The sequence below is a fragment of the Macaca mulatta genome, chromosome 9 (assembly GCF_049350105.2).
Source record: "Macaca mulatta isolate MMU2019108-1 chromosome 9, T2T-MMU8v2.0, whole genome shotgun sequence".
NCBI lineage: Eukaryota > Metazoa > Chordata > Mammalia > Primates > Cercopithecidae > Macaca > Macaca mulatta.
In genome coordinates, this window is record NC_133414.1 from 16,094,712 (window position 1) to 16,121,695 (window position 26,984).

Genomic DNA, 26,984 nt, shown 5'->3' on the forward strand with positions numbered 1-26,984 from the left:
AGGTGGGAACGACCAGTAGATGGCGACAGCTCCTCAACTAATGAGGTGTCCAGAGCCGGAATGGCAGGTCCGCTTTCCTTAGGACAGCCAGAGTGGGGCAGCCATGCCCGCTCTGCCCTCCTGCACTGTAGTCAAAGCACACCCCAAAAGCAGTTGGCCATTCTGAGAGATGTGGTGAAAGGAATCCATCCTGGAGCTGGTGTCCATGTCACCTGGGGGTATATGTAAGCTTCCCCCGTCACTTGGTCCTCATACAGCCCACGAGGTCGGGGTCATGACTCCCCAGTCTCCAAATGAGGCTGACAGTTTCAAGAGCATGGGTTAGAGTGGGGCTCCCTGCATCTGCATTCCAGCTTCCTCACTTGCTCTAAGTGTGATCTTGGGTAAGGGCCTTCGCCGGTTCAACAACAGCAACAATGAAAAAGGACTGATAGATCTCACAGGGTTGCTATGAAGAGTAAATAAGAAATGCACCCACCGGGCCGCGGCGGCTCACACCTGTAATCCCAGCACTTTGGGAGGCTGAGGTGGGCGGATCATGAGGTCCAGAGATGGAGACTATCCTGGCCAACACGGTGAAACCCTCTACTAAAAATACAAAAATTAGTTGGGTGTGGTGGTGCGTTCCTGTAATACCAGCTACTTGGGAGGCTAAGGCAGGAGAATCACTTGAACCTAGGAGGTGGAGGTTGTAGTGGACTGAGATTGCATCACTGCACTCCAGCCTGGAGACAGAGCGAGACTTTGCCTCAAAAAAAAAAAAGAAAGAAAGAAAGAAAGAAATGCACCAAACACAATGTCTACAACACAGTAAGACTTCAACAGATGTCACCTGCTATGAGTGCTGTCACTGGCAACGAGTAAGAATAAATTAGTAACAATAACGCTGTCACTTGCTGCCCAAGGCTACCCAGATTTGACCTTGAGTCTGTGTAATTCCAAAAGCAAGCTCTTAGGCACTCCATGGGCTGGGATGACGATGGAGGAACCAGGTTTGAGTTTAACAGAATGATTTCCTGTCTCTCAACAGGACGCTGGAAGCTTTCTAATATCACAGCTTTACGATCCCAAACAGAAAACATCTTGCAATGGATGACATTAAAGTTAGACGGGAGGCAGGAAAGACAAATTTCATTCAAACATATTAATATAAATGTTTTTTATAAGAATGTTTATGGCAGTGCCATTCATAATAGTCCCAAACTGGAGGCAACTCAAATGTCCACTAACAGTAGGATGGGTAAGTAAACAGCGGTGTGCTGATAAAGTGGAATACTACCCAGCAATGAGAATGAACCAACAATTCTGCAAGCAAAGCACAGTTGAATCTCACAAATACAATGTTGAGCAAACAAAGCCAGATGCAGAAGAGTATATACTGCATGCGTCCACGTACATAATGTTCAAAACCAGGCAAAACCAACCTTTGATGTTAGGTGTCAGGATAACGGTTATTTTGGGAGTGAACAGACGGCAGTACAAATGGGGCTTCCAGGGTCTGGAAAAGATTGTTTCTGGATTATACAGATTCTGGTGACACAGGTGTGTTCCCTCTGAAAATTCACCCTCAATCAGTACACTTTTTTGGTGCATGCCCCCCTCTGCACGTGTAAGAGTACATGTTCAACAGCTATTAAAATTACTATCCAGAAATCACTTGGTAGCTGCTGCATTATGACAGTTCTGTCATTTCATCCATCTTAAACCGTGCACAACCCATGGGAAGTTATACAGCATAACGGAAAAAAGCATCAGGCTTGAAGACCACCCATCTTGAATGAGAATCCCTTGTTAGGTCACTCATCAATTATGTGATTTTATAAAATTATTTAACTTGAGTCTTGATTTCCTCAACTGGAAATCAGAGCTAATACACTTGCACGTGCAGAGTTGATCTCAGCATTCTCAAAAACTCATGGAAAACATCTACCATCCATAGTACTTGCCCACATGACAGAAGCTCAACGAAGTGGGCAAACAGTCCTAACAAACTAATTCAATACTCCAACTCTCTGTTAAAGTTCCATCAACATGAAAGTGAATGACCATATACCGCAAGTACACTAGTTTAGACAAAGAATAATGATGAACCCAGTCTTGGCCTCTGTTCATTTTTCCAGTGTGGACAGGAAGGGATGACAGAGAGGGAACAGGGAGGGAGAAAGTGTTGTGGAAGAAAGGCAATGACTGGAGCAGGATCTCACAGAGGCTTGTGCCAAAGTTGGGTAACCCAAGACCCAGCTGCTATCTGTCAGAAGAAAGTGAGGCTGATGGTCAACCAATGACAGTTTGGGTTGCTTTCCATGGAAACTAGCAAATTACTCCTGCAACTAAATTTCTTCAGCCTTACACCTCCCCGAAGTCTCAATCTTGGCTAAAAAGAGGCATTTTCTATATTGTCCAAATATATTATGATCAAAGCCAAAGTTAAAAAAAATAAAGCAGCTCTTGCATAATCTAGTTTTGCCAGGAAATTGGATATTCAAACAAACTTAGAAAAGACTGAAGACAAAATATAGAGAGAAAATGAAAACAAAAACAAAAATACTCTAGGGTGTGAGAACAAGAAGTCTCTAGATAGAAGAAAACTAATAGAAAATAAAAAGTCATTCAATTCCTAGCTCAGGGGAGGAGGTAAAAATGGTTTAAAGGGTGAATAAAATCCTTCAAGGGCCCACAGCCAACTATAACAGCCCCTTGTCTCGGCAAGAGGCTGATCCTTGGTGACTTTTTTCACTCAGTTGAAAGTCCTAGGACTGCAGATAAGACACAAAGCCCACAGCCTCACTTCCTCCCCTCCTGTGCAGATTCCAGAATTCCCTGGTAGACTGCAGAGCTACCCTCGTCCTGTGAGTAGTACGTGGTGGGAGGGAGGAATGTCCCCTGGGCTCAGCCAACAGCAGCACATCTATGGGAGAAACGAGAAGGGTGACCAGACGTCTGCCATCTTCACCGTATGGAGGTGACACACAGTCGGAGCCTGCTCTGCTCTGCAGCTCGGGGTGCCCCAGCCTAGTCAGTCCCATCTGAGGCCCCAAAGCACAGAATGTTTATCAACCAAACAGGTGCATTTGGGCTTATTCCCAGGACAATGGCTGGGCCTGAGAACTATTCTAGAGAAATTTCCCCCTGAGAAGGGCCTTGGCTAACGTTCCCCAGACCAACTGCTCCCCAGGCGCTGGCAGTGTCACTTGGCCTGTCAGGTGTTATTTCCGGTAAGAAGTGCCTGTGCCTCTGGCCCTCAAGGTCTGCCCCCAAGGGCTGTGATCAGTGGTCAATAACAGAAAACAAGTGTCATTCTTCAAATATTCACAGCAACAGCATGTTACTATCCACATGACAGTCCACACCCGGGGGACTTTCCTCAGTTCATCCAGGGCTCCCTTCTTTGGTGACACTCTCCTGGGCATCTCCTGGGTCTGGGGCCGGTGTCCATCTCCTTGCTGATGCAAAGGCAGCCCGTGGACCACCCTCCCCCTGTCCTCTCCCACCTTTCTGCCCACACTTCCTCTTCCCTCCCTTTAACGCCACCAGCAGCCCAGGCAGGTGACCACAGCCCTGTCCTCTTCTCTCGGTCATGCCTCTGGAGACCCCACACACCTTTACCCCTTCTGCTCCATGAGCTGTTTCTGAAGTGTGTGTGAAGATCGTTCCTGTCTTCCCGAACTCTGGCTCTGAAATACCACCTTCGCACTGGAATGTTCACCTCAGAATCAACAGACATCGAGTCGAGCTCCACCTTACTCACCATTTACTGAAGGCCTCCCGGGTGCCAGACACTGCCCAGGTGCTGGGAACGACACTCAAAGGACAGAGCCGACCCCACCCCAGAGGGCCTACACTGCAGCGGAAGTCATCCCAGGCAAATTTGAGTTGGAGCTATTGTTTCTCAAAAGCAACAGAGACGACAGCACACACATCATTCTTCAGCTGAGAAACAACCCCTCGCAGTCTTCCCTTAACTTCCTTATTTCTCCAAAAGGTTCTATCTCACAGGTTTCAACCCTAAGTACAGAATCGATCATCAGTTCCCTTCCATAAACGCATCTGAAAATCATCCCCTATCACCAGCCGCTCATCCCTCATCCTAGGAATGATGCACTTGGTTTCTCCATGGCCTCCAGCCCCCCGGCTGCCTTTCCCCCAATCCAGCTGCATCCTCAGTCAAATCCAATGAGCTAACTCATTTCATCAGATCAGGGCCACCGAGCTAAGCATCAGTGGTCACCTCAAGAGAGGACGCTAAACTGCTTGGCCTTCTGTGGCCCCCTTCTCGATAGTGGAGTCCTCAATTACCTTTTCAAATGTGTGGTTCTTAACTCTCTGGCACCAACTCCAGGCAGCCAGTACACACCAAGCCCACACATGTTCCCATCTCCACCCCTGCTCCCTATTTCCTCCTGGGCAGAAATCCGCCCCCACTGGCCAGTCAAACTCCAGGCACCTTGCAAAGACCAGCTCACAGCCTGCCTCCCCCAGTCTTCCTGGGGCCTATCCTTTGGAGACATCTCCTCCTGTCTGAACTGCTGTGGAAGAAATGCCCTGGACGCCCCTTGCCACAGGCACTTCCCCACCCAGTGAGCTAATTTCCCACGTGTTTCCACATTGTCTCCCCTTGAAGGACACAGAAGTGAATCTCTGCAGAAGGGAAAAGACCTCTGAGTGACTTCCATCCTCTCCCCTCTGCCCTGGCACGACGGCTTGTACATAGGCCACACAAAGTAGCAGTGGCCTCACAGTGACTAGCAGACACAAGAGTTAGGAGAAAGCTGGAGCTGCCAACTTGTTGTGCCTCTGGCTGACCTCCAGAGGTCTGCAAACCTCTGGTCTTACCCCCTATATTGCCTTCCCCAGCCCTGGGCTGTATGTCATACTGTGTGTACCTTATTAAAATTTACTGAATGGGCCGGGCACGGTGGCTTATGCCTGTAATCCTAGCACTTTGAGAGGCTGAAGCAGGCGGATCATGTAAGGTCAGGAGTTTGAGAACAGCCTGGCCAACGTGGGGAAACCCCGTCTCTACTTTAAAATTATATATATATACACACACACACACACACACACACACACACACACACACAAATGAGCCAGGCACGGTGGCGCATACCTGTAATTCCAGCTACTTAGGAGGCTGAGGCACAAGAATCGCTTGAACCCAGGAGGCAGAGGCGGCAGTGAGCCAAGATCACGCCACTGCACTCCAGCCTGGGCAATGCAGCGAGACTTCATCTCAAAAAAACAAAAAAAAAAGTATTGAGTGAACGGGATAACATGGGTAGCTTAGAGTATCCACATGTAGGAACTTACCCCACCAAGTCTTCCCTGGCTCCCCCTCAGTGTTTTCCCTTCACTTTCCTGCAGGACTCCATTAATACCTCTCCTAGGATACTAAAGTCTGCTTCTATTAAAATTAAATTTGAAGTTGTCTTCTTTCTCACGTTAAGCCCATAAAGGGAAGGCCCAACTCGCACTCATTTCTTAACCTCGCATACATTTCAGTCACATGGTGGGCAGCCAAAATTGACCAGATAATGCTCACTTTACATTTAGAAAGGCAGACATCGGATTTCCAAAAGGACCCAAAAACAGAGTAGGGAAGGTCAACCGATGCTTTAAACAAATTCTGTGTCTTCATTTGATCTCAAAAGAGCTCAGAACTAGTAAGACATACAATCTTCTTAACACATACCAGTACAGAGAACCAATACCCATTTCTCTAACCAGCAGACATGCTTCCTCTTGAATAAGATGGCTCAAAAAAAAAATCCTCACTAAAAGTCCGTAACACTAACTGCTGTGTATGAATAGTGAGTCTTTTGCCAAAGAAAGAGAACGTAAGACTTTTGTCTGGTGGGAAATAGATGTATTAGTACTTTGGCTTGCATAAATATTCCCATGAAATAATTAGTAGTTCATTAACATGCAGCACATCAATCTGCAAAAACTTCTAAGCAATCGAAATTCTGCCAATTAATGGTTTCTTTAATAAGTGATTGCCTTAAACTCATTGGCCTTAAAATTGATAAATTACACTTATCACATAACATTTGACAGATGACTATTAAGTGATTTGGAGTTTCTCTCTCCTATGTAAAGTAGCTTGATGAAATCTGAAATTCAAGGACTCTTGATTTTACCACTGAAGCATGTTCTGTGGTCTAACAGTGTCACCCAGTGGTAAAAGGCACAGTTTGGTGTTCAGGGGAGCTGTTGCTTTTTAAAAGAAATAACCATCATACGTGTTTCTTTACTAAAAGGAAAATTAAAAAAACACTTTTTTGAATTGCAAGAAGAAAACCAGTATGAAAATTCTAAAAAACATGACCGGCACAGAAGAGAGCAGCTCGTCATCCAAGGCCACTCTGAAGCCTTTGGAGACCACTCAGGAAGGAGCATGCAGACCTGAGCTTTGGAGACCACTTAGGAAGAAGCATGCAGACCTGAGCTTTGGAGACCACTCAGGAAGGAGCATGCAGTCCTGAGCTCAGGAGAGAGGTGCGGTGGTGTAGGACCTGTGACTCAGAGCGGTGCAGGAGGAGCTGAAATTAGTCCATTCCCCAGGCCAAATGAGACACCACAGGCCACCCTCGCTCTCAGCTGCACTGCGTCCTTCCTGCTTTGCCCATCTGCCATGCAGCCACAATTGTCTAAAGTTCAGCTCTTTCAGGAAAAAAAAAGCAACCAATTCTGTTCTGAGGTTCACTATCTGATCCTAAAAACTTAAAACAAACAAACAAACAAACAAACAAACAAAGAACTCTCATATGGTGAAGCTTAACTGAAATAATAAATTATTTAGCTTCCTTATCTGCAAAAAGAGAAGGCTGTGCCAGATGACCCCTGAGATCCCTTATTAGTGAAATGTTCTGATAATAGAGAAGAGTTTGGCTTATCTGCTGGTCTCCACCACACAGGCTTATAACCAAGAGCCCTACAGCTCTTGTCCCACCCTGAGGGCCTGACTGACCTGTGGAGGGCCACACCTTGGCCTCCATTCACTCACCCCTGTTCCCAAGAACCAATGACTTCTTTACATGAAGCCTACTTTGAGTAAGTTTTTAGGTACGCATGTTGAATTACCCAAGCTGCACCCACCCTCACTCCAAGTCCCCCGAGGAGAGACTCAACTGCTTGGCCCAGGATTACAGAAGCCCACACGGGAAGGCAGAGTGGAGCAGATGTTATTTAACCACAAGTCTGTATCCTGGGGCTCCCACAGTCAAGAAACACATTTTTTCAAAATCAAAACCCTTGAACTAGCAGCAATAGTCACCCATACCATATATGATAAACAAAAGTGAGCCGATGTTTATTCTTCTTTGCGTAAAATCACCTATACCAACACCTATACGTTACAGCATCATTCAATTAATTCAAGTCTGAATCCCAGAAACTCTCCTGGAATCAAGCCACAGTTCAGCCCTATTTTTCCTCCCTAGTTTTTCCTGACATACCTTTGCTTACTGTATAAATCCACGGATATTCTTCTTGCCTAGTCCCACCAAAGCCCAAATATACATGAAAAAAGTTAATGATGAAGTTTTTCTTATTCCTTTACATTTAGAAAATCAGCATCTACTCTCATAGACCACTTGTAAGAAGATAAATTTCTGCTACTCTCTTTCTGAAGAGTTTGTTGGCAATGTGTAGCAAAAGGCCTTACCATGAAACAGCCTTGAACGTGGTTACTTCCACTTTTAGTGGAAGTAAAGAGATCAACAGAGATGTAGACAAGTGTACACAGAATGATATTTATTCCGGCATGGTCTATGATAGTGGAAAAAATGGAAGCCATTTAAATATCTAATAATGGAATACAATGCAGCTTAAAATAATTCCTTATTAGAATCAATAATGAAAGGGAAAATATTCACAAGGCACTAAATAGGAGAAAAACATCAGGTTCCCAACAGTATGCCCTTTACTTTGGAAAATAAATGCCTACGTGTGTGTCTGTGTGTACAAATGCACAGCACGGTGATCCTCAAAGTGTCATCCCAGGGTCCGAGGCATCGGCACCACCATGGAATTAGTTAAATGCAAATACCTGAGATGCAGTGAATCAGGGTCTCTGGGGGGTGGGCCCAGCAACCTGTGTTTTCATCATGTTTGCTAAGTGTCATATAACCTTTGCGGTAGACATTAAATTTATTCCATCGTACAGACAGGAAAACTAAGGCCCAGCGAGGCCAGGTGACTTGCCTAAATCTACAAAGCTTATCAAGTGGCAGCATCACGCAGCCAGCTCCAGAGTCCATGCTCTGAGGCGCTTTGCTACAGCGCCTCTCTATATTAACTCTCCTATTTGGACGTGTGCTCTGTGCTCTTTCTGCTAAATTAATGGCAGGATGCATCCCACTGTTGTCTGATCATCTTCATAGCAGTTTAGTGCTTCTGTTACAAAGCTATTGATCTGGGGGTTGGAGGTGTCTTGGGCACTATCACTAACATCCCCATTAATATACCTCTTGATGAATATCTGGCTGACATCTTTGAAGGCTAAAAAAAATATTTAGATCTAAGTGCACGTTAAATATCAGCACACATAAGCAAAAACTTGAATGCCATCAGTGACGGCATGCAGCATGATACTGACTAAACACACGAGGCACTTGTTGCCTGCTGGAGTGGAGCAGCCATGAGGCAATCCCATGCACAGCTTCCAAACCATCTGGCCACCATCTTTGAAATTATACAAGTTTTCATTGACTTCTTTTCCTTTTTTGATGTTTGCATGATTTCAAAACTTGCATGTAACAGAATCCTTATTTACATTATGTTATTTTACAGTCACAACATTAAAATTGGTAAAATAAAGTTATCACACTTAATTCCTAAACTGCAAGTTCCTGAAGAAAGAGGCCTCCCTGGGAACTTTTCCCCTATGTTATTTTCTGAGGAGAAAACACCCTGGTCATTCATCTCAGGAAACTACAAACAGGATGGACTGAGAAGATGGTTGATTTCGGCCTAATCATTCATGAGAGGAAGGAAACTACACAGACCACGAAAAGCTTCCTGCTGGGCTAGCTTTCAAAGCCCTCAAACATTCCTGTCTTCAAAAGCTGAAAAATAATTCCATAATATTTATGACCTGGCCCAACTGGCCAAACAAACTAATACTTTCTTTTTTTTTTGAGACGGAGTCTTGCTCTGTCGCCCAGGCTGGAGTGCAGTGGCACGATTTCGGCTCACTGCAAGCTCCGCCTCCCATGTTTACGCCATTCTCCCGCCTCAGCCTCCCAAGTGGCTGAGACTACAGGTGCCCGCCACCACGGCCGGCTAATTTTTTTTTGTATTTTTAATGAAGACGGGGTTTCACCGTGTTAGCCAGGATGGTCTCGATCTCCTGACCTCATGATCTGCCCATCTCGGCCTCCCAAAGTGCTGGGATTACAGGTGTGAGCCACCGCGCCCGGCCACAAACTAATACTTTCAAAAGAAGAGACTATCTTCAAACAGACTTAATGATAGAAACTGTAGAAGGAACACAGAGACCATGTGTTCAACTTCCTCATTAGGACAGATGAGGAAACTGAGGCCCAGAGATGAAATGACTAAGTTAAGAGAGTGGCAAAGACATTCTGGACCACACAGTGGCAAAGCTCGGACTAGGACCAAGATCGGAGTCCGGTCCACTCTTCACTACCCAACACTGCCTCTCACTTCTGACTGCTTTGCAAATTTTCTAAATGGATTGCTCACATTTTCTACTGAATTATGGGTGTTGTGGCACTGTGAGTAACACCACCATTAACGCTACCTCTGGATCAGTAGCTGGATGGCATCTTTGAAGACTGTAAAATATGTTTCAACTATAAGTACACTTTAATAACAGCTCGACAGTTTTATCTGCTTCTATAGCTGATCAAGTTTTAAGAAGTACAAAGTCATCATGATGATTTTTAAAGCTTCTCAAGCTAGGAGAAAACTACTGCCTTTTTTTAAATTTGCAGTATTACCACCGAGCAGCTACAATGTTTAAAAACCAGTGACTGCTCAGACACAGTTATTTAGACATCCTCTGAGTCTCTACTTCCCACTGCATCTTGCTCCTATTAAAACCTACTATTCCTCAAGCATCAGCATTCCAAATGAAATTAAGTAAGTTGGTGAACAAATTAAATTCAACCCTACCAACCACCAAAGTAAAGACCAGTCTAATTGACAACTCGACCCCAATAATCCCATCAGAACATAATGAAGGCTCAAAAAATGACACAGATGGGCCCACGCTACCAAAAATAAACCAGATGCCCCCTCTTCTCACCAACATGTATGACTGCAAATCCTTTACTGCACGGCCACTGTAACTCTACTTTAATCTCCTACCTCCTAGATAAAAATTGTTGGGATACCCAATCACTGAATTGTTCCTACCTCCTGGCCACATCCAACCCAGATCTGGCCCTATTTCCCTAATTCCACCTTCAAACCACCCAGTCCAACCACAAACCCAAGTCTGCCTTTCCAAAATAATCCCAGGGTTCTTCTGGGTACACCGGCCCCAGCAGAAGCAACTAAATGAAGCCAACTTCTGTATAACTACACGTTGTGTTCCCGGTGGTTTTTGGCTGATGAAATTAGACACTGTCTGAAGTAACTAGTAACGTATGGCAGAGTAGAAAGAACCTTAAATAAAAGGTCCACAAACCTAAATCCTGACTTCACTCTCTGGGTTTGTTTCCTTACTGGTAAAATGACAGCCAGTCATCCTATCATTTTATAACTTTTTCATCTCAAATCTCCATATATTGGCCAAACTGTGGGTCAAATAGGTTTGTTTCTATGGAAGAGTATGTTCTAACTTCCAACCACTCACTTACTACAGGTTGAGCATCCCTTATCCGAAACACCACAAGTGTTTCAGATTTCAAAGCTTTTCCGATTTTAGAACATTTGCGAGTGTTTGGAATATTTCTGAGTATCTACACTCTGAAATGCTCCAGTGAGCATTTCCTTTGAGCATGTTGGTGCTCAAAAACTTTTGAATTTTGGAGCATTTCAGATATCAGATTTGGGATGTTCAGCCTGTATTTCACTTTTGAAATACTGAATTAGTGAAGTGTTTGTCTGGAAAACTTCATTTTTCACTCTTAAAAAGAAAAAAGAGACCTTAATGCCAGAAACAACAGTAACAATGATGTGTTTTTTCTGTAGGCTTAAAATGTTCCATAATTGAAAGAATTTAAGTTGGCTCTTATTTGATTTCTGCTTCTGCAATGAACACTGAGCATGAGGACCGGGACACATCTGTCTGGGTCTTTGGAGGATTGTCTGTCTCTAACCAAACCCTAGAGAACAGCTATTTCCATGGCCCAGGTCCTTTTAATTCAAGTCTGTTTTCTTACTTCCCTCTCTTCAGGCCACCTCGTGGGCTTTCTGTGAACAACCAATAGGCAGGTTTCTTAGGGAAGACACCAAAAGCAAGAAAGGAGTAAAGCAACAGCTGTCAGCAAGCCCAGGACCCAGAGCGCTCTCTGGTTGACTGAACCTGGTTGGCTTAACCGGTTGCTATGTCTCCTACGGGGGAGCACAGGGTGGGCCTGAGGATCGAGAGGGGAGCAAGACGTGGTCCAGGAGCTCCCAGCCTGGAGGAGAAGTCAGCAGACGCAACAGACCCACCCAAGGGTCAACAACTCTGAACACGGACACCCTGGGGGTCCAGGGGGAGGCACAGGGAGGCCTGAGGGACCAGATGCTCTCCGAGAGCACCTCCTGCCAGTTCCAGGGGAGGCACGTGTGCCCTCGTAGACAGTTCCATAAGGAAGGGTGGGACGCAGGTAACAACACCTAGCTGCAAGTAGCTGGAAGCGCGGGGCTCCTCTGCAGCTCACACGAGAATGTTGGAGTTGGCCCAGGGCTGCTTCAGCACTTGCAGGTGGCAGGAGGGACCTGGGCTCTTCTCCTAGCCCTGCCTCAGCTGCCCCAGGCACACATGGGAATAAGGGAAGGCAGGGACAGCCCCTGAGGAGGGCTCTCTCCAGCTGGAAGGTAAGGCGCTCCCAGAAGCCCCTGGGGGCCTTCCTCCATCCCCTCATTGGCCAGAACAGTGTCACATGACCACTCCAGCCACAAAGGGTGCCAGGAAAACGCAAATTGGCATTGAGCACGGAAGAGGGGATGGCAATGGCTGTCAGGTGGACAATCAAGCCTGCTCTACATGTACACATGCACACACACGCGCACGCACACACACACACACAGAGTTACCAACTGAATGCTGAGTTCCCCCCTAAATTCCTATGTTGAAGCCCTAACTCCCAAAGTGACAGTATTTGGAGGTGAGACCTTTGGAAGGTAATTAGGTTTAGATGAGATCATGAGGCTGCAGTCCACATGACGGGATCAGTGTCCTTATAAGAAGAGGAAAAGAGACCAGAGCTCTTTCTTTCTCAGTCTCTCTCCCTGTACTCTCCAGCCCCAATGCCATGTGAGGGCACGATGAGAAGATGGCTGTCTGCAAGCCAGGAACCCAATCTGCTGGCACCTTGCTCTGGGACTTCTAGCCTCCACAAGTGTGAGGAAATAAACATCTATTGTTTAAGCCACCCAGTCTATGGCATCTGTTATGGCAGCCTAAAGAGACTAAGACACACACGAAATTCAACCGCCTTCAGCGGCAGGCCATCCTCCTGACAAGGGGCTCGCCGGGCCGCTTAGTTAACTACTCTGGATCCCAGCTCTAAGCTAAAAGGGAAACAAGAGTAATGGGAGTTTCTTAGGACTGCTAAGTACTCGCAGCATCTATAATGAAAGCTGCAATAAGCAACAAAGATGAGAGAAGTTTAGACCTTTTAGCCTCAGCTTTTCCATTTATGTAAAGCCTCCCTTTTAAACTAAGGGGGATTTGGCAAAAGTTTAATGTAAACACATTTGTAGTGAGTGTGGGCACTGGAATAAGGGAGTAAACTACACTGCCCCTGAACTTTCCTGATTCAACTCTGCACATTAATTCAACTCCCTCTGGAGGCCTGTGGTTCTAAGAAGCCAGGCCTTGCCATTTTCCCACAGGCTGCCTTGCAGAGTCATGAGTAAACAAAAGCAAGGCAACCCCAGCTCCATGAGACCGTTCACTCACCACCAACAGTGATCTCAGTCACTCCATCACAGCACACCCAAATCCAGAAACTCGAAGTGATCTCCCCACAGGACTGAGCTGAAGCCTTTCACTATCTGTACGGACAGTAACAGACACAGGAAAACTTAAAAGTAGAATGGGAAAACGACTGCATCCTGCAAGTGAGCATCCTACTTGGCAAACAAAGAACACAGAACGATGAAAGCCTAAAAGCAAAGAGCTCACTGGTAAATACCCAGACATCGGGTATCACTGCATAACAACTTTTTTCTTATGGGAATGGAAAGGAGGCTGTTTTAGAAAATATTCAACATTTCAAAAATTCATGTAACTCTAGAGTTAAAAGAGGCCTTGGAGAAATACCACTTCATTTTAGTGACGAGGAACAGAGACATCAGTCATAATCCAGATCCTATAGAAGTGAAGTGATCCAATTCACCCTGACTCCAACAGGATGCTTTTAAGGATCATTTAAGACTACTGCAGTAAGCTCATGTCTACTTTGTAGTTTCCAGCCTCAAGTCAATTCTCTCTCTGTCTCTCTCAAAACAAAGCCTTAATAGTCACTCCTTCTCCCACTACACAAGTCTGTGAGAACCACCACCACCTACCACTGAGTCTACAGCTCTAGTCCTTGGCTGTCGGTATAAGGACTTTTGCCCCAAGAACCAATACATCCTCCATCAAGTTACTCACTCTGGCAATTCATTGCATTGCAATCAAGTCTGTTACTACCTAATAACTCCATGGTCAAGTAATGTTTGCCCAAAGTCTCAACACATCATCAAGGGATTTAAATCCTATAACAGCAGTAATGACTCAGGGGAAGAACAGAATAGAGTGGTACAGTAACCCTCAAGCAAATGCTCCACCTGATACGAAGTCCACATGAAATGGAGAACTCTGCTCCTTTCCCTAAAGTTACCCAAGTTGTCATGCTTTTTCTTTTGTTGTAACAGGATTTATTACCCAAGAACCCAGCATCCCATCAGCTTTGACTTCACTCACAGCTCTTATCACAAAGGTCAGAACTTTTTTAACAGTACCTTTTTTAAGTTCACAGAAATAGGAGCTACTGGTTACTTTAACTAAATGAAAAGGACAAGGACAAAGGATACGTCAACATACTCATAATGAAAACTTGTCTTTTACTGACAGCTGGTTATAAAGGAAATCATTCATCACTTCTAGAGGAACAATGGTAAAATAATCATCTAACAAGAAACTACAGATCATCATAGCTAACTACTTCCTTTATGCCTTAAAAAAAAATTAATCTGGGCCGGGCGCGGTGGCTCAAGCCTGTAATCCCAGCACTTTGGGAGGCCGAGGCGGGCGGATCACAAGGTCAGGAGATCGAGACCATCCTGGCTAACACGGTGAAACCCTGTCTCTACTAAAAACACACACACACAAAAAAACTAGCCGGGCGAGGTGGCGGGCGCCTGTAGTCCCAGCTACTCGGAAGGCTGAGGCAGGAGAATGGCGTAAACCCGGGAGGCGGAGCTTGCAGTGAGCCGAGATCGCGCCACTGCACTCCAGCCCGGGGGACAGAGCAAGACTCCGTCTCAAAAAAAAAAAAAAATTAATCTGAACAGTTTAATTACAGTAGAATAGTGTTACCTCCTTAAACAGATTGAGTGCTTAAAATGTAGCACAAAGGCCATGAAAAATGAGACAATTCTTTTAAAAGTTTTCGGAGGCAACTCAGAGTTGAAAAAACAAAATCTAAAAGTAATTCTCTACATTTTGGTTTATAGTGTTTTGTTTGTTTGTTTGTTGTTGTTTTTTGAGATGGAGTTCGGCTCACTGCAACCTTCGCCTCCCAAGTTTAAGCGATTCTCCTGCCTCAGCCTCCTGAGTAGCTGGGACTACAGGCGCCCACCATGCCCAGCTAATTTTTGTATTTTTAGTAGAGATGCGGTTTCACCATTTTGGCCAGGCTGATCTTAAACTCCTGACCTCAGGTGATCTGCCCGCCTTGGCCCCCCAAAGTGCTGGGATTACAGGCGTGTGCCACCTCACCTGGCCGAAAATCTTACAAATGTCAAACTGGGTAAGATTTCAAGTATTTGTGAGTATACTTTATCCAAGATTTTAAAATTCAGTTTATAGTAGAAAGTACCTAAACACAATGGTACATGGGACATGTTAATTAGGAAGGACACTATTTTCCTCATTTCATCTATGAATCTTTAGAATTGAAGACATAAACCTTATATTCCACTGGAAAAAAAAATCTCTGTATTACCATTACTATAAATTGTTATACCTGATAACAACATATTATCACCAATGTCAAGGAATCTCTTTTTTCCTTCTATAGTTTAATCCACTGAAAGGCCAGTCTCAATAGTCCCTATTTGTACCTTTCTGGCTTTATCAAATTCTCCCCCAAAAAGGCTTCAGAGTCTTCTTGGTGGCCTGTGACACTAGTTTTTCATATTTCAACCCTACAGTGGTTGGACTGTGCTGTCTACTTTTGCCACACATTTAGCCCCTCGGAGACCTACCTTCTGTGACATACACTGTAGTTCTATTGTAAAGGATCACAAACTATTTCATTTAGTGTAGAGAAAAGAAAAATGACAGCCTTAGAGAAACAAAACATTTTTAATTTGAAAAGGACAGTCTGTGTGGTCACATCTACTCCGTATAATTGCCTGTGATAACTGGCTTGGCTACGTGTGACTCTCCCACCTAGAAATGATGCTTGGGAAGATCTTAGTGGAACCACAGAAGGAAGGAGGACGATGCAAAACACTGCCACTGTGATGACCAAAGTCCTAAACCCTAAAAAGGGTCACGGTGAATCCACTCAATGCTGATGGAAATACAGCTAAGAAAGACTCAGTTATAAGCACTTTCCTTCTCTGCGCAATTAGACTTGCTCTAAAGAACTCTGATCAACTTTCTAAAATATCTCACATCAGAGGCTTTCAAATTTTTCTGTCTGTAACCCCATTTATTTATATACAGTGACCCAATAACCACACACACCCAACAATGAAAAAAAATGAAGTCAAGGTTTCCAGGAGAAATACACAGCCTTTACAACATGCTGTATACTCTGATAAGTTCATTATTTTGGCCAGGTGTGGTAGCTCATGCCTGTAATTCCAGCACTTTGGGAGGCCAAGGCGGGTGGATCACTTGAGGCCAGGAGCTTGAGACCAGCCTGGGCAACATAGTGAAACCCCATTTCTACTAAAAATACAAAAATTAGCCAGGCACACATTCATAATCCCAGCTACTCAGGAGGCTGAGGCCCAAGAAAAGCTTGAACCCGGGAGATGGAGGGGTTGCAGTGAGTCAAAATCTCACCACTGTACTCTAGCCTGGGTGACAGAGTAAGACTCTATTTAAAAAAAAAAAGAAAAAAAAAAGTCATTATTTCACTTTGTTGTAATGCTTGTTGTGACCCACTAAACTAATTTTATGACCCACTAACGGACTGCCTAGCAGCTTGGAAAATCCTGCCCTAATTCACTTACTTAAACTTGTCACAATAATTTGGCAGCTCTCTTAGGACTAGTGAAAGCACATGAAAACGTCCAACAGAAATGTACATTGGATGAGCTGCGCTATACCACCTGTCATGATCCCTTCCAAATGGGAAATATTTAAACAGTTTTATTTGGGTTAATATTACTGATAGTAAGACATCATCTTCTCTTCCACCTAATCTTTAAACTACCCTTCTCCAATTGTTAAAAAATAATCTCAAATCTTTTTACCTGTGTGCGAATGAGGGAGGGAATAGAAATTAAAGATGACATCAATAATTGTATCTGTTCAGTTAGGTAAGTTTTTCCCCTATATCATGATGAAAGCTGAGGAATAAAGATGACCAAGACAGTAAATTGCCCCGCACTTAATAAAATACTTTGTAAAGCAGTTCCAACAGTTTCTCTATCCACAAATAAAATAAAATTAGCTTCAACTGCATTTTCCTTTAAAAAAAAAAAAAAAGTGAAAGTCAGTTAACAAGTTTCTTAATGCCAAAGCAATCATTCTATCTATATAATTTTCTAAGAAGCTGAACAAAATTCCACACCCTTAGCTCAAATTAACAATGGGAAGAAGGAAGTTCTCTGGTCCCTGGTACCAGGAACCAAACAGTCAAGGGCCATTTAACCTCACCACACAGGAAACTTGGCAAAAACAGTAGGGGAGACACTAAGAACTGAGGTACTTTTCATCCCGACCAAAAGAGATGATACAACTGTAATAGCATGACTTATAGAAGGAGCCCAAGCTTTAGAGTCTGAGAAACTCAGTCCAGCTCTGCCACGTATCAGCTGGCCTTAGTTCAGCAGCAAAAACAATGAAAATAATTACTCAACTAATATTAGCTTTGAGCTGGGCAGTCCTAACTGCCATTATCTCAGTGAATTTTTACAACGCTCTGAGGCAGGTTCTGAGGGCCAGAGAGGCTAAGAAACTTGCCCAAATTCATACAATTAATAACAATTAATAATGGGAGGGGCAGGCTTCAAACACGGGCTGACTCATTTCAAAGTCGTTGAGGGGGTTCAGGTAGCTTTCTGAGCCTGTTTTTCCTTGTCTTCACCTCCCAGGCTTGCTGCACGGATTGACGCCTCTGGCCCACCCTAAGAGGCTCACTGCCACACGTATGACATATATAACTAATGTATAGTAGATACGGACTCACCTTATCACAGGTATCTCAGGTAAGCTGGCCTCAGAGAGTTAGAAATGGGCTTTTACTTTAGCTCCTTTTCCTCTACCCTCCCACTGCCTTACCCCACAAACACACCTCCCCCACGAATACTTTCCAACCCACCTTATGGCAGTAGGACCGAGTTCACAGCACTGCAGGCATGAGAAACATGACACCTATCATGAGTATGTTTACCAAAGGAACGGAGGTGGGTGCTAGCATTGCTTAGGCAGGGCAAAGGTGCAGGCAATTCAAAGCCAAGACAATGACATTCAGAGAGCCACAAGGGCCGGGACTCAGGCTGGGCAGGAGGAATGTGCTGGGACAGCCATTAGATTAAACTTATTGACCCAACAAGGTCTTTGCCACCCAACAGAAGGGAGGCAGAAGAGGGATGAAGGCTGGTACGGCTGGTGTGAAATGGATTGGACCAGTTGTGACTTGGGGATCTGGCACAAATGAGAGGGGCAGGGTCTCAAACATGCCAGGAGTTCTGCTTAAGGCAATAAACAGTCTCACAATGGAGGGTGGCATTGCATAAACATTGGTTTTGGAAACAGGAAGTACCAGTACCAACCAGCTAATAAGTTTCAACAGAACTTTTCAAAACAGGGTTACACTGTCCCTTTCTTTCCTGTGTAGGGTAGATGACAAATGCTATCCCCTTCAATCCTCTACCAAAAAAGTGGGTCAGCAGAAGCAGTGATGGGCGGTCGATGAAGCTAACCGAAGTATATCAACCAAAAGCCCATTTAACCAAGTAGATGAAAAATATGCCGATCACCTGATGACTGAATCAGGCATTTTTTAAAGCAAGTATGTAACAACTGTGAGTATGCAAGCTCCTATGGTCTAACAAGTTACCTGTAAATGTCAGACCAAAATTGTTAGTTGTCATAGCAACAGTACACAACACTGTCTGCTCAGATTAGTCATAAGCAGTTGAGCTCTTTGTTTTACATTATAAATATACAACTAATTATTATAAAAACTATCTTCCAAGTATTAAGAAATCACTACTTTCTCAAACCAGAGGGATTTATAACCAAAGTCATAATCTTGACTTGGAGAAAAGCACCTATAAGCCTAAATGATATAAGCTGAATTTATAAATGTTTGGGAAACAGGACATTGTTATCATAAAGTTGTTTAATAATTTGAAGACATATGATTTTTTTTACCTCAAGGAAAAAACATTGATTATAAAACTGACTACTGGATTAAATAATATTATCTAACAAAAGCAGACTTACAAATACATCTATTATTTTAATTAAGTAGTGATGACATTATGAACTTGGAATCATACTTCCACTGATGTAATTTAATGCCTAATTATAAAATAAAGTATTCTAAACATTTTACTTCTGTCTTTAATCTAGTTTTATTTTGCTCACTCTTATTTTTTTAAATAAGTTGTTCCCACCCCATTAGCAAGAAATAAATCTTGTTTTATCTTAAAATGTTCACTTCAGAGTTAAAAAGATTCGATTCAGTGACTTGGAAAAATTGCGCATTATTTGTTTCCTCACTGCATCTGCTGCTGAACCATTTTCTCTACAATTAAACATCATGGCTTTATCAAAGAACACGGGTCTATCTAAACGTCAGAAACGCCAGGCCCAATCCTTGCTCTGCCACCCAGGAGGCTCGGTGCCTTCAGAAAGCAAGTCGCCCCCTCAGCATCAAAGTATCCTCACCTGAGCCCCGGCCTAGGCCATCAGAGGTCCTCACTAATCAGGACAGGCCAATGCCAAACTTGCAGACATCTTTCTCACACACACACACACACACACACACACACACACACACTGGGCAGTGCAATCAGGCCACATGTGACAGGCCTTTCAAATCCACACACCCCACCCCCAAAAGGGGAAACAGGAGAAATCTGATTTTACCTGGCTGCAAGTGCAATGCCGAATAACAAGGTGAGCCCCAGGACACCTCTGATCCATAGGAATCCACATTAAAGTTTGTGCACTGCTGCCTGGGGCCCTCAGGACTTGCAGGTGACTAGGCACAGAGAACACCGACCAAGCACATTCCCTTCTCAATACTCAATATACAAAAACAGCACTATTTGACTAACAATGATTAGCTTAAAGCGACTTTCCAGAGCCCTCGCCCTTCCTGTCATCAGAACTGACTGATGGGAAGGCCAGTAATTTGATATCGGAAATTTACAATTGATAAAGTCATCGATGGTGACTCCTCCCAAATGCATAGAAGATCTGGAAATGCTGATCTCAGAGTTTCTGGACTGTTCAGGGCTTGACCAGGATTCTCTGGTTGAAAAAGGAAATACACCAGTCAGCACTCAGCATGCCAGATAGCAGCCCAGGCCAAAATATTCACATTTGACAGCCCCGACCTAACGAGAGCTCAGCTCTGGACAAAACAAAGCCGTGCACAACGTTTAGACTTGACTGACACCTACTGTGTGCCCCGCGCTACTGCCCCTCACTCGAGATCTCCCTGGCCCACCTGGGCCACAGGCCACACCTGGCTTCACAACGCATCCTGCAATGGAACAGCAGGCAAAGATTTAGAAGGCCACCTCAGCAAGTTCCACTTCTCAAAGATACCTAGATAGTTTTGTGGCTAAAATAAATATAGTATCCAAGTTTTCGTTATTGAATAGAAAAGGTTCAAAGCAGGAAATGCGCACTAAGAATGGACTTTTCTCCCCATGGGATTGTCAGGGCCTCTCAATAGCTTCTCCAATGCCCTGGCAGCAGCCCTCACCCCCAACCTGATCTGACCTTGGCCTGTTTCTCATGCCTCCTGCCAGTCTCTCCACCACCTTGCTCCCTGCGCCTCAGCCACACAGGCCTGCCTTCATTCCTGGAACGCACCAAACCCTTCCTGGGCTGCATGTCTTGGTGCACACAATGTCCCCACCCGGAGCACATGCCCCTCCCAAGCCAGCCCCCTTCCCACACTTCTCCCGACCCCTGGCTCTTCCTCACCTTCTCCGTCTGTATTTCAACATCACCTTCCCGGATCACCAATCCAACACGGGTCCCTCCGTGGTCAATCTCTGTCCTAAGTTTGTTTCCCAGCTCTCACCATCTGTAATTGTTTAATTTATTGCCAGCCCCATGTGTGTTTTTGATCTTCTCCCCTCTAGATATTTAGCTACCTGGGGGCCAGGGCCATTTCTGGTTTGTACCTCACTGGATCTTCAGGGCTAGGAACACTAAATGTTCAACTATCATCTGTTAAAGTGATGAAATACCTCAATCAATTGTGCGTGGAGAAAAGACGCAGTCTATAAACATTTGTGTTTGTACTAAACTGGTCACGGTGTGAAAACAGCCGCTCACTGGTATTGGGCACAATTATTAATTTCTAGCCCCTATTTCTCCCTACTAAGCACCCAACCAGGTTGGGTCTGTGCTCTACTGTAATCTCTTGATTAAAATGGGATTCTCTGTTATTTAACTGTTTAAAACTGGTAATAGAAATATCAACAATGATGGTTTGGTTCCCAGGTAATCCACAAAAATACGACTGCTACTACTGGTTAACATTCGAAGTGCTTACTGTATTCCAGGCACTGTTTTAAACACTCATACTTCATCTCAACCTTCACAACAGTTCTACGAAGGAGGTATTATTATCCTTATTGATGGAGGAGTAGCTGAGGTCCAGGGGGATTAGCAGCCTGCCCACAGTGATGCCACTGGAGGGGCCTAGCCAGGACCCAGCCAGGTCCCAGCCAGGTCCACCCGATGCCAGAGTGCCAGCTCTTACGATAGTTCATCCCTTGCTAATGGAGCCCACAGGGCAGGAGGCAGGAGAGATGAGGTAAAGCTGTCTCTTCCTGATTTGGAGTCAGGCAAACCACTTTTTAAAATGTTTTTAGAAAAAGACTGAATTCGTCTTTTGAGCCCCTCTCTGTGAGTCCAGGTAATTCCCTCCTAATTCCCCAAGCTTGCCCTCTCTGTTCCTCAGTTTCCTCTTGCTTCCCTGGACCATCCCATTAAATGCACCACTAGGCTTAGGCATTCATGACACAGCCCATAATCACCTGCCTCCCCTACCAATGTGTGTGTGTGCATACACTCACACACATACACACATGGGGGCACACTCACATACATGCACACACACTCACACACATACCTGCACACGCACACACTCATACACATACGTGCATGCGCACACACAGACTCTTTTTTTTTTTTTTTTTGAGACAGAGTCTCGCTCTGTCGCCCAGGCTGGGGTGCAGTGGCCAGATCTCAGCTCACTGCAAGCTCCGCCTCCCGGGTTCCCGCCATTCTCTTGCCTCAGCCTCCTGAGTAGCTGGGACTACAGGCGCCCGCCACCTCGCCCGGCTAGTTTTTTGTACTTTTTAGTAGAGACGGGGTTTCACCGTGTTAGCCAGGATGGTCTTGATCTCCTGACCTCGTGATCCGCCCGTCTTGGCCTCCCAAAGTGCTGGGATTACAGGCTTGAGCCACCGCGCCCGGCCCACACACACAGACTCTTTCAAAAGCTCCAATTTGCTCCCTCTAGCTTTCAGAAGACACAGGGTAAACAAGTCACCTAATTAAAAAGGAAAATAATTCCTTGACCTTCCTAGAGATGCTAAAATGCATAACTTTTAAAAGGTAACTTATTCACAAAGCACCGTTTGAATTATTACACAGCCAAAAGAATGACCAAAATTGGATGGCAATTTCCAGAAGCGTCCAGAAAGAGAGTTGTGTGGAGAAGTCATCTGGCTACTGCTCACCTGATCTTGATTTTTTTTTTTAAACTGTATATCTTCTCCATTTCTGAACTCAGTGTAAGGTGATCCTGACTGTGCCTCTGGTGAACGCAGGAAGGACTGGAAAACTGGGGTCGGGTGGGGAGTTGAGCAGGGAGCTTGCTAAGTGTGTGGAGCTGGAGACCACCTATAGTTTGTGGCTGGATTTTTAAAACATAACACCTTAACACATTCTGCCAGGTGTAGTGAAAATGTGCCTGATGAGATTGAATTCTTATTTGCTTCCAAAAGCTCTATGTGAAGGGGAGCCCAAATTAGGAGATGAAAACATAGAAGGAAAAAAAAAAAAAAAAAACTTCAACTGCTGAGTTGTGTGGGTCCAACAAAGAGTAACAGAATTATACGTCCTTCAAAGCCAAGCTGGCTTTGTTGATTTCCATGTGAACCAACTGGCCTAAGCTGACCTCCATTTCCCTTCCAACGCAGTCCAGCTGTGGCTTTCAACCCCGGCTCACACATCAAAATCACCTGTGGAACTTCAAAAACAAAAACAAAAACTGGTGTCTAGCTCCAGCACAGGGAGCAGAGAAGGAGAATCGATCAAGATGAGCCACAAGTACAACACGGCCTGTGCCACACACAACCATGTCCAGAGGGCAGGCTGGGGAGAACTGCAAGAACCATTTGGTGGACCCGACTCTTCTCCCCCATCTCCAGGACCAAGCGTGTGAGCCAGCCATCCACCTGCGCAGCCAGCTTTCATGAGCGCAGCTTTGCCAGCACTGAGGTCTGAGTACCAGGGACACGGTGATGAACGGTCCCGGCAGACCTGCCAAAGAGCTTCCATTCTAATGGAAACCATACCAGGGAGATTTAAATCTCCCTGTTCTCTTAAAAAAAAAAAAAAAAAAAAAGGAGGGGGCAACTGAAAAGGATCCCCTAAGCAATTTCAGCACGGAACTTCAGTCCTATAAGCCCGCGGCTTCTCACTCAGTTCTCAGAGGACTTTTCTGTGCAGTACTGGATTACAGGAACTGTAAGAGCCTTCTCTAAATGTGGAGAGAATCATACTAGTATAAACCTCAACCTCCTCCTCCTAATTCTTTCCATTTTCATACAATCTCTGAATTAACAAATGCACAACCCTTGCTTCCCCAATCTCATTGCAACCTGCGTGCCAGGCACTCTACAACCCGTTGTTCTACTCAATAGCCTGATCCAGACCATCAAACAGTGGCCCTTATGTACCCCACACTCTCAGCTGAGTGACCACCGTGCTCTAAGACCAACGGTTTGTCCCATCTGCATTCTGGGTGGCTTATTTTTATTTATTTATTTATTTTTGTCTTTTCTTTCTTTCCCAATTGGAACAAGCGCCCATCAAAGGCTTAGGAGATAATAAAAGATGTACAAGAACAACTCCAAGATCCCTTTTAAGAGTCTTTCATCTTTCTGTAAAAACTAAACCAAGATATACCACATATGAGTGTCACCTAATATCCCATGCTAATTCAGAAGCAAGCTATATGAAGCAATAGGAAACACAGAGCTGTCAGAGCGGGAAAGCCCCGGAGGCTCGAGTCAGTGATGACACCACAGGGTATTCAAGGAGCACCGATGGCCTGCAGGTGGCAGAAACAATGGAGGAACCAGCCTGAGTCAAGGAGGACTCACTAGGTAAGGGCAGGAAATGGGGCTGAAGAGGTGGAATGAGCAGTCAATGGAAAGATTGGGAGTCAGGTGTGGCTCACCTGCGACAGGGGCCTCAGCAAGAGACAGGTATGGGGACACTGTTTTAGGCACATGGATTAAAAACACAGCTGCCATCAACATTGATTCAGCCTGTGTAAATGGCGCACCAGTTTATTCTCCACAAGATCTTAATTAGGGTGGCTCCTACCACCTCCATTCCTATCATCAAAATGGTTCAAAGGATGCCAAAGCCCCCATGTTTACACATTAGAAATTCAAAATTGCTTCCTGACAACCTTCCTGGGCTTTTCATGTCCCTGTTTCTCCCCCTACGGAGCAGATGACTGTTCTGGGAGACAGCTGGCGGCAATGAGTATAAACAGCCAACTGTGTGGCCATCCTGCTGTAATTCTGTTCCCTACACATCTGTCAACTGGGTGTCAGGCACGGGGTGTGCCACTGGGTCAAGCTATACAACGAAACCAGCCATCATTCTCTGTCTTTAGAAGGGAGCAGGACACCTGGAGAGTAAATGCCATCTTGTGTAGAGTCACCCACAAGAGGGAATCTGGTGAATTCATCCTCCCATTAATTCATCAAGTATTTAGTCCGTGTCTGTTAAGCGTAAGGCACTGTTCACAACAACATAGGCCTAGCAGCAAAGGACACAAAGCCACTGCCCTCTTGCAGCCTGCATTCAGGTGCAGGCAGCCAACTGACAAACCGAGGGAAATACAGTATCAGGCCGCGCAAAGTGCCATGCGGGGAAATACAGGTAAGGCAACGGAGTGGCAGAGGCTGCACTATTGTGGATATTCATGAAACACCACACTGAGAAGACAGCAGACACCTGAAGGAAGTGAGGGACGGAGCCCAAGGCTACCAAGGGAAAGAGGTTCGGGCAGACGGAGTAGCAAACACAGAGGCCTGGGGCAAGTGGGAAGAGCGAAGAGGCCTGACCAGGAAAGCGGCAGGGAGGTGGCATGGTCAGGAACCGGGTTATGGTAAGGCTTCCTGCCCTCAAAACCACAATGGGGCAAGGGCGAGAGGCCCTGCAGTTTGTAGTCATGGCAATACAATAATAATAACAATAACACTCCCCATTCCTTATTTAGATCTGCAAACCTTTCCTAGTCTAGTCTAATACATAAAAGAAAGAAATAAACTTAAATAGTGGTTTCAACAATAAAAAAGAATAAACCACTAGGTTTACTTAGATTGTATTTTCTTTTTTTTTTTTTTTTTTTTGAGACAGAGTCTTGCTCTGTCGCCCAGGCTGGAGTGCAGTAGCATGACCTTGGCTTACTGCAACCTCCGCCTCCTGGGTTCAAGGGATTCTCCTCCCTCAGCCTCTCGAGTAGCTGGAACTACAGGCATGCGCCATCACACCCAGCTCATTTTTTGTATTTTTAGTAGAGACAGGGTTGCACCATGTTGGTCAGGCTGGTCTCAAACTCCTGACCTCAAGCGATCCACCTGCCTTGGCCTCCTAAAGTGGTAGGATTACAGGCGTGAGCCACCATGCCCGGCCTTAGAGTGTATTTTCTACTCCAAAAAGTTCAACTCATACTTACTGATGGAAAGTAAATTCGAACATTTTCAAATGTAATGATGATGTTAACCAGTAGGGATGCCCTCAAATATAATATCCTCAATTGTTTTAAGCAGAGGACAGAATGGTCTTTCAATATAAAACAATATTAGAATATGCAATTCAGTAGTTTTCCATCACAGTCTACAGTTCAAAGTGTAGTGATGCACCTTCCTAAACAGTCTTGGGAGAGATTCTAAACCCTGAGAGTCACTGACACAGTTAACTAAAGCCACAGAACTATACATTCAGCTGGAAAAGTCAAAGTGATAACGTCTTCAAGCTTTACTACAAGTGGTAGAGGCAGAGTTGCTAATTTCCTGCTTTGTGGGAGCTTTGCAGCTTCTGTAGACATCTTAATAACCAATTGTATCATAAGAAATGTAAGAAAGAAATACAAACATGATGAAATCCTCTACTTGCAGGAAAACAGAAGATCATCAAATCTGGAGTCCTGTCCACAGAAGACAAAAGTCTGGACGTAGCAATCCTTTACAACAATATCACGTCAGCCACATTATTAGCTGCAAACATGCTTTCTAAGTCCAGGAGTAAGCAGGGAACTCATCCCCAGAGGTGAGCTGCCCTTTGCATTTTTGAAGCCACTTGAACTTCCAGCCATAAAACTGTGAGACTCACACCATTGGCAAACAGTTCAGACACAATAACTCAGAAGTTGATTGCATGCTAATTTCCATGTTATTTCTCAACCATGAGAGTAGCTCTATCATCCCTGTAGGACAAGATATCCTTTGGCCATTTCACTTAGATAAGAAACAGAGCTTGCCTGAGCTATAACAGAAATGAGAAAAAGCAAATTATGTCTCTGCTATATGTGAAAGTTTAATTTCTGCAACTTTTCTTGAACAAGTCAAAGCTTCTCTATTCAATCGATGAATTGCTACTGAAATAAAGCAGAAAAACTGGGAAGTTTAAAAGCCACAGAAAGGTTACAATAGTCTGTTAAATAAATAAAAACTTGAGGGGGAAAACAGACCTTTGTTACCACTCAAACTGAAAATGCTGGGGTTTTACACATAGAAGGCAACCTACAGAAGAGGGAAACAGTTTAAACAGACATTTCTCTCATAACAAAAAAATACTTATTTTTTTCTTCTGATTTTAAAAGCAATGTGTTGATCACACAAAATTTGGAAAATACAGAAAAGTATGAAGAAAATTTCCCCCATGAATGCATCATTTAAAATATTTATAT

At 44.6% G+C, this 26,984-nt stretch overlaps 1 protein-coding gene across 13 annotated transcripts in view; it reads right to left on the minus strand.

Moving 5' to 3' along the window:
* The window catches only part of FAM107B (family with sequence similarity 107 member B), an 86,784-nt gene that overhangs the window by 18,551 nt on the left and 41,249 nt on the right, over positions 1 to 26,984 (minus strand). Inside the window, exon 1 of one of the 13 annotated variants that reach the window (XM_077945825.1) lies at positions 19,667 to 20,053. The exons of 9 other annotated variants lie outside the window; for them this stretch is intronic. The gene's annotated coding sequence lies outside the window, so the exon portion shown is untranslated. Of the gene's footprint in view, positions 1 to 13,081; positions 13,179 to 17,756; positions 17,839 to 17,888; positions 17,910 to 19,666; positions 20,054 to 26,984 lie in introns of those variants that run through there. 3 more of the 13 variants (XM_077945829.1, XM_077945826.1, XM_077945830.1) reach the window with 3 other exon arrangements.